This window comes from Citrus clementina, unplaced genomic scaffold (assembly GCF_000493195.1).
Source record: "Citrus clementina cultivar Clemenules unplaced genomic scaffold, Citrus_clementina_v1.0 scaffold_5, whole genome shotgun sequence".
NCBI classification, from domain to species: domain Eukaryota; kingdom Viridiplantae; phylum Streptophyta; class Magnoliopsida; order Sapindales; family Rutaceae; genus Citrus; species Citrus x clementina.
In genome coordinates this window covers 26,720,143-26,729,075 of record NW_006262201.1, presented here as the reverse complement: position 1 = coordinate 26,729,075, position 8,933 = coordinate 26,720,143, and the positions used below count along the sequence as shown (strand labels likewise).

At 32.1% G+C, this 8,933-nt stretch overlaps 1 long non-coding RNA gene across 1 annotated transcript; it reads right to left on the bottom strand.

Annotated features, from left to right (window-relative positions):
• Positions 1-3,290: 3,290 nt before the first annotated feature.
• LOC112098314 lies at positions 3,291-5,154 on the bottom strand. Its single transcript, XR_002905428.1, has 3 exons — positions 4,335-5,154; positions 3,791-3,921; positions 3,291-3,547 (listed from the first exon to the last, which is right to left on the bottom strand). It is a non-coding gene; the product is annotated as an uncharacterized LOC112098314 (long non-coding RNA).
• Between the last annotated feature and the right edge of the window lie 3,779 nt (positions 5,155-8,933).

The window sequence follows — 8,933 nt, the reverse complement described above, 5'->3', positions numbered from 1 at the left end:
TGAAAATGATGGTGTTCTGACATATCTAATTGATGATAATGTATTCCAGACAGAGGCTTGTGCTTATATTGGGAAGAAAGATTGCAACGATCTGCTGTCAATGCAAGCGCTATGAGTGAATGCTATTCAAGTATATATGGCGTAAGTGGTTTTATGATTTTCCTTTACACTATTTAATATCAATTTGATATACTTTTTTATTGATGCACTGATTTTCTGTCAAGGATGTTGGATTCTACCATTCTACCAACCAGAAAAGGAACAAAACCATTTGGATTCATGTGTCCTAGTTTGGTTTGCCCAACAAATCCAAAGGCTGCAGTACAATTTCGCTCGAAGAGAGTTGAGCATATTCGCGACCGCTTGAAAAAGGCCAAAAAAGGACAACTCATTTTCATGCCATACAATCCTTCGTAAGTTTAAATTTTATTGAAAACTTTTACAGCTGTTAAATTCATATTACGTTCACAGCTGTTTCTTAATTAATGGTTATGCTTTTGGCTTTTATAGCTACCATTGGGTATTAGTTGTGTTTGATGTGGTAAAAAAGGAAGTATTTTATGTGGATCCTATGCAATCCAGACCTGAAACTGATTTAGAACAGCTCCTTAAAATGTATGTATACTAGTCTATTTCCTGCAATTGATAGTTTAAGTTTCTTCAATATGATTAAGAGATAACAGTATAGTTTTGTTTCCAGCGCCATGACACTCTTCACATTAGAGGATGGTAAGGAAAAATGGAATTATAATACCAAGATGAGAATTGTGAAGGTAAAAAAAAAGAAAAAAAGTATTTTTGTAGCCTATTGATTATGTACCTTAACTAAAATGGATGGGTTTTGTAAATTTTCATCTTTTTTTTTTCATGAACAGGCTCCAAAACAAAATATCGCAAAATTAGAGTGTGGTTATTTTGTGTTAAGGTACATGAAGGAAATAATAGTGGATGTTAGTTTGTTAACCAACAATGTAAGTTGATGATGAGATATGTCAACATTCTTTTATTTCCTACATGTGACATTATTTTTAAAGTTTGACAATATTATTTCTTACGATTAACAGTTTAATGGAAATAAATCATACACTCAGGATGAATTAGATGAGGTTCGTTTGGAGTGGGCTAACCATTTTTCTGACATTCTCATTGCGTCAGCAAAATGGTTAGTATTGAGTATGAAATTTGTAACAAAATGGTTAGCTGTTACAAATTGTTGAAATGAATTTGTAGTATCAAATTATAATGGTTGCTATTAAGGATTGTACTGTAGATGTTATGCATTTGATAACTTTGGGTATTTTGATTGATTTTGCATAGAATGGTTTGCTGGGTTTGGGTTGAATTGTTTCTGGATATATGGCTGGAAGTGCTGTTGGAAGGTGGTGGGTTGCTGGATATGGTTGGAGTATTGCTAGCATGGCTGGAATTGGAATGTTGACAAACCTGGCTTTGTGACTGGAGTTAAGAGTGCTAGAACTCCTGAAAGTCTTGCATTATTCTTTGCAAGTTTTGTTGAGAAACTTGGCTTGATGGTTGGAATTTTAGTTGCTTTTGTTGTACATGCAATGGAATTTAATAGTTGTTCTATACTTTGAGATGTTTTTTAAATTTTGAGATGCTCTATTATATGTATCACATTGGACCTTTTATATATGTATTTTTTTTAAATTAATTTATTGGATTGAATGAATGTGTTAATTGTTTTCAGGTTTTTTTAATGGTATTCATTTTATTAATAAACAGGAATTTATAAACAAATTGTAATTATAAAAAAATTTATTATTTTATGATGGAAAATATTCGTCACAAATACTGTCATAAATAATTTCCCGCGAAATTGAATAATACATTAACAAATGATAATCGAATTTCCCGCCAAAATTTTTAAAAATGGCAAAATTTAAATTAATTTTAATTTTAATTTTTTTTTACATTAAAATATTGTGTGATAGATGTATGACAGTAAAAAACCATCATAAATTTATCCGTCATGAATTAATAACAGTGACATAGATGACAAAAGAATTGTCTGTCATGAACCCCTCTTATTTCCCGTCATCTATTGTCTGTTTTCTTGTAGTGGATTCATTTTGTTTCATCACAAAGGCTGTGGAATTCTTTGACATGTATGTTTCTTTCTCAAAATCAAGCTTATATAATGCCTATTAGAAGCAATTAGAACCACTAAAAAAGGATCAATGACTATAAGTGCCTATTTTACTAAGATGAAGACATTGGCAGATGCACTTACTATTACTGGTAAACTAGTTTAACATGCTAATCTTTTTACTTATATTTTGTCTGGATTAGAATCTCAAAAGCATGAATCACTTATTACAATTTTATTGGCTAGAGGAAAAAGGTATGAATCTGGATAACTTGTGTGCTTTATTCTTAAGTCATAAAATGAGGTTTGAACAGAAGAGAGGAAAACTCGGTTCAGATGTTATCCCAATTTAGCTACTAATTTTGCCCAAAAAGATTAAGGTTTCTCTAAGCTTGGTTTTGGAAATTAGAAAAATAATAGAAACCTAGATTTATTTAATAGAGACATGTCTAATCTAGGACAAAATAATAAAAATGACAGCAATTTTGACTCCATCATCGGCCAAGTTTGGTTTATCCCTGGATGTGGGATAAATAAGTCCAATAATAGGTTTAATCCTACATTTGTACTTCAAAGACACTATATTAGAGGAGGTAGAGGAGGTTTTAGGCCTACTTATGGTCATGGCAGGGGATTTGTTCCTAGTCCTTTCACTGATGTCATCGGAGGCTTTAATAAACACTACAAGAAAACAAACAATAAATGACGGGAATAACTATCATAAAAGGGGGTGCATGACAGACAGTTCATCTATCATCTATGTCACTGTCATTAATTTATGACAGAATATTTTCCGTCATAAATTCATGATGGTATTTCATAGTCATATATCTGTCACACAATATTTTAATGTAAAAAAATAATTAAATTAAAATTTGAATTTATTTAAATTTTTGTACGATTTTTTTTTTAAATTTTTGGTGGGAAATTCAATTATTATTTGAAAATTTATTATTCAATTTTGGCGGGAAACTATTTATGATAGAATATATGATGGCTTTTTCCATCATAAAGTTTTGATTTTTTTAAATTATATTATAATTATAATTTATTGATGAATTCCTATTTACAAATTTTATTAATTAATAAAACAAATATAAAAAATTAATATCAATTAACATTCATTCAATCCAAAAATTAATTTCAAAATAAATACATCTAATATCCAATGTGATCTCCACTAATACATAATAAAACATCCCAAATTGAAAAAGTCTCCCAAAGTATAAAATTACTGTCAAACTCCAATCAAACTCTAAGAAAAACAATAAGAATTCTGGCCACCAAGCCAAGTTACCCAACAAAACTTTCAAAAATTAATGCAAGTACTCCAACAATAAGATTTCTAGCAAGACGTCCTACAAAAATTCCAGCAACAATATCATCTTCCGATAGCACTCTAAATAGAAATTGAAACTTACAAAGCGACCTGCAAGCTTCCTGTGAACAAAATTGATTCAAACACCAACCAGAATAATAACATTAAGCTACTATTTTATGTCTAGAATTTAAAGAATTCTTCGGCTAATTTAAGCTAGCCAATGTACCTTCAATTGTATGTGTAATAGCAATAGTTTCATCTCGCAGAGACAGGAGAAAAAAAGGAAAAAAAAAGATAACATTAAAAATTAAAAAAACAAAGAAGAATATAAGCAATAACCAATAATACCAATATTTTCATACCTGTGCTAAAAGAGAGAAGAGATAACAAAGAAACAAAATTTCAAGGTTCTTCATCGCCTATCAACAGCAACATGAACTCTCAAATGGTAAGGGGCTTTACAGGTTGTGCAATGAGCAAATGCAAACCCTTTCTGTAAGTAAAAAATGATTAAATAAAAATAGGACACATATAAAAAGAACCATTCTAGATAAAAGCAAGAACCACAATGCAGCTTAAGATCATAAAAGTCTTCCTAGAAAAGAAATTACTGGGAAAAATCCAAAAAGGGCCAAAGCAGTAATTCTTAAATGGACGAAAATGATATTACCATATGGAGATTGTTTGCAAGGACAAACTAAGAAACATAAAAGATAGCATTTCAAAAGGTTGCATAACAGTACAGTATGTTCTATATCCCATTAAGTAAGTTTAGAGTGTCCATAAATTACAGCATTGTTATTTTTTGGTATACTTTTATATAAAACCAGTTACAGACTATAATAAATCAAGTGCTAGCTATGCAAAGATCACTGAGATCACACAGAAACTATAAACTATGCTTACTGCAAAAGGTTCTAGATTTCTAAATCAGAAAATTGAGATGGCATCAATACCCTTACAGCTCGCCAATTATCCAAACATTCTCGGTGTACATACTTGGATGTTCCTTTGCACTTGTAAGGAGCAATAAAGTCCCTACCTAAAGAAAATGCACATGAATATATAAAAATAATAGCATTGACATGTATTTTAACTCAAAGTTAAATACAACAAACATACAAGATTATCATTTATCACTCTAGAACAGCCAGATAACATTGGTATCAACATCACAGTGAAAAGCATATCTGAACTAGACTGTGACAGAACACCACAACTGCAAAACCCAAGTGATGTTAGTGAAGAAGGAGAATAGCGAGCGTGGAAAGCGTGAGAGGAAAATTCTGGAAAGCCTTTGAGGAACGGTATTGATCCTAAACAAGAATGTCGGGCCCTAAATTGAAAATTCATACCAACACTGGTCAGTTTCCCATCTACGGGTCGGGTGAAACCCAGACCTACCTGAACACCCAAACGATGTCGTTCTCGTCCTCCTCCTACTCACCAAAGACATGTCATAAACGGCCTTGGCCTTTGGATCCAACAGCGTCTCGTAAGTGTTGTGGATCTCGGTGAAATCCCGACCGTTACCTGACAAATCGGGATGATAAACTTTCGCCGTCTTAATCTCTGAAATCGTCGCCTTTGGCTCCACCCTCAGCACCTCGTACAAGCTCCCTCTCGTCCCCAACGCCATCACCGGCATCTCCACTGAAACCGCACGGGGACTCCTCTTGTTCCTTCCTGAAGCGGCAATGAAATCGAAGAGCAGCAGGGGAGCAGCAGCAACAACTTAACGTGTGTTTAATTAGGTTAGATTTAGGGTTCACTTTTTCATTTTATACTTTAGAAATTATATAGTGTAATTGTTCACATATGAAGTAACGAATTATAAGTCGACACATGGCTAAGTAAAAAATAATAATTTGTGATAAAAATAACTCTATCATAAAACCATCATTAATTCATGATAAACAATAATTCTATCACAAATCCATCATTAATCCATGATAAAAAAAATAATTTTATCATAAAACCATCATTAATCTGTGATATAAAATAATTCTATTACAAAGCCATCATTAATCTGTGATAGAAAATAATTGTATCACAAAGCCATCATTAATTTATGATAGATTGAAAATTATGTCACAAGTCTATCATAATTTTATGATATACCCATAATTTATCATAAGTTGTCTGTCATCTATTAACAGTTTTCTTGTAGTGAAATAGTATAATCACAGAGGTATGGCTATCAAAGCAACACGATTTATCCAAATTCATATCATGTCTTAACTCGTTGTCTTTATAATCTTGGAGCTACTTCTTTAACTATCAATCTAGCTACTTTCAATTACTACAATAGTGCATTTGCTAGTGCAGCCAAGCAGGTCACACCTTCTCCTCTTACACTTTCCCCACCTTAGACTATAGAAGATCTTTCTTAGTATATTAACAGTGGAGCTTCTACACATGTTACTAATAACACAAGTATGTTACTTCATTTATAACCTTACATTGGTGCTGATCAATTGCTTGTTGCTAATGATAGTGGATTACAAATTTCATATAATAAATATATTATGCTTACTACTTACTCATGATCCGATTATGCTGCCAAATATTCTTTTTGTTCCTCATATAGCCAAAAACCTATTGAGTGTTTCCAAGTTACGCACTGATAATAATGTGTTTGTTGAATTTGTTACCGATTTTTGTTACATTAAGGCCAGGAAAATAGGGAATATCTTGCTTAAGAGGATTGCTCAGAAAGGCTTATATCAAGTTTAAACAACATTTGTCTCAACTTAACATTCATCCACAACTATTATGTTTTACTCAAATTTTTATAAACTAATGCCTTTTCTTACTTATTTGTCTGGTTTACGGGTCAACTTGTTCTAATTTTGGTCATTTCAGTTCTTTAAATAAAATGAGTTTTATACTTCAAGTACTATGACAGTGTCTTCTCATTAGTCAATGTGGATTTGCTTCATAAAAGGCTTGGTCATTGATAACTCTGTGAAATGAGAGTTATCATGGCATTTTTAGACTTAAATTAATATTACTTAGAGAGTAAATGATGCGTTTTTATTACATTTTTTATTACATTTTGCATGAGCATTTTTTTAAATTTAATTTTGTTTTAGATCACTTTGTGCTCAGATTATGTGCATGATTGCAAGGGATCAAAAAAGCTAAATTTTTATGGATGGAATGCTGCTGCAGCAAACTTGCAAAGATGGCAAAAAACTTGGCTGACAAGTCTAGAATAGAGAAGATGTCGTAGCCGTTGTTACAGCAATCCTGTAGTAATTGTAGATGAGATTTTGCGCGTGTTAATTGAAAAATTGCGATCCAAGGTTTCCAAAAATGGGAGACAAGCAACCACATGCTTTTGGTTGCCCTAATTTCAAGATATAAAAATAGCACAAATGGGAAAAAAAAAGAGGTGGCCGTCATTCAAAAAAAATAATAGAGAAAAACAAAAAGGAAAACAGAGAGAAGAAGAGAGATTTGAGGGCCGCAACAGAGGATGCAAGGAAAAAAGAAGAGAGATTACAAAAACTAAGTATAAGGTCCAACACCAACACAGGGTCTGCGAACAGGTGCTGTAGAATTAAATGCTGCCAACCCAAATGCCAAGAATGTCCAAAACTTAGTTGCACGAAATGTTGCTGGAAACCTAAATGGCCAAAATGTTGGATACCAAGCTATGTCAACTGTTGCCGGTGGCCTAAATGTCCAAAATGTTTGAGACCCTGCTGCTGCATTCCAAAATGTTTGAGACCTTGCTGCTGCACTAATTGTTTTAACTGGCAATGCTGCTGCACTAAGTGTTTTAAGTGGCAATGCTGCTGCACTAAGTGTTTTAACTGGCGATGCTACTGCATTGAAACAAATAGTGGGTTAAATGGAAAACAGGATGGGTAGTGGTGATAATGTAGCTGTACAGACAATAGAATTCTGAACTTGCTAACACCTCTTTATTATTGTGCAATAGTGTACAAAATAAGAGGAAGTAGTTAATTGATAATTTTATTAAAAACAGAACAGTTTAATGTTATCAAGATATTGGTGGATTCTTATAGGTGTTATACGTTTTATGTGAAGTCTGTTGAAGTTATTTTGCAAATTGAGTTATTCCAGAGGCACATTACATTTTACATATGTTTTGCTATTAGGTTTGAAATATTTCTTAATTTTCCAGTTGCATGTCATAAAAAATGGTAGCATTTACTTTGAATGCTTTTGCGAAACCTGAGTAATATATCAACTCGCATTCTTATACAAACTATTGTGGTATTGATGAGTGAGCAACTATATTATTAGCGGGTAGTTCTATTAGCAAAATCTCTAGAGGGGATGTAAGATTTACTAGTTGCGAACTTCGTTCACATGTACGAATTGAGAATTGAGTTGTTATTATTTATATTATACCTATATAAAAGTTCACAACATTTTTATCGAACCTAATTGGTAATCAGTAAGAAAGTGCAAGAAAATCAGAGTAGATTGAGTTCATAAAAAAAGAAAGAAAAAATTGTAATGTTACTTATCTAACCACTAACATCCATCCGAACCACACCCAGACCAAAATAAATTAAAAAAAAAAAGTCAATATAAAGAATTTAAATAAATTTAGTCCGATTGAGGTTAGATGGTGGAGTGAGTACTATATTTGAACAAAATTATATTAGATTTATAAAGTTGAGATACAAAATTTACATCCTAATTGATGTGTCATACATTAATTAGTGTTATGAAATTATTTTTATTAATGATAATCCAAAAATTATTATTTTTAACTAGCACATGACGGTCGTTAAATGGTGACACTTCATTTTGAGTACAAAATTTTTTTCCTAATCCTAACTTCGTAATCCTAGCGTTATTACTTACAGTTTATAGAGGGAACATGCTTGTCAATTTTAAGCTTTTTTATTTATCTTAAAAGAAACCGCCAAAATTTACCTTCCTGAGTAAGTTAACTAATTAATAAATTTGAAGTAGCTGTAACTCAATTTCTCATCTTATTTTCTTGTTTTTATTTATTTATGGGAATGTATTTGATAATTATAATGATTTTTGTTACTGTTTTATTGCAAATCATGAACTAAACTTTGCTAAAGCTCTTTGTACTAATAGTGGTGAAGATCAATGTGACTAGGCTTACTCCAATACAGAGCAATTCACGAGTATTATGGCCAAAAACTCTTTATAGAATGTGGTTAGAAATGCAATGGACCTCAAAGTATCAGAACCTTGATGTGGCTCGCTATAAGTAATAGGCTAAAAACTAAGTCTGAGCTCTCTTGAAGATACATTACCTCAAATGCTATTTTCTACCAACGTGGCCACCACCTTGAACATACCACATTCATGTGTTCATGGATTGTGATATCGTTTGATAGGTGTCGCTTAAATTGGTCCCTAACAATTTATGGAATCATTTTTTTGAATTTGAGTTAAAGAATTTGATCTAATACGATCTTAAGAACATGGGGATGATTGAGAGAGATGAAAAATGACCCTGTATTTTGGGTGTTGCTCTGTGGA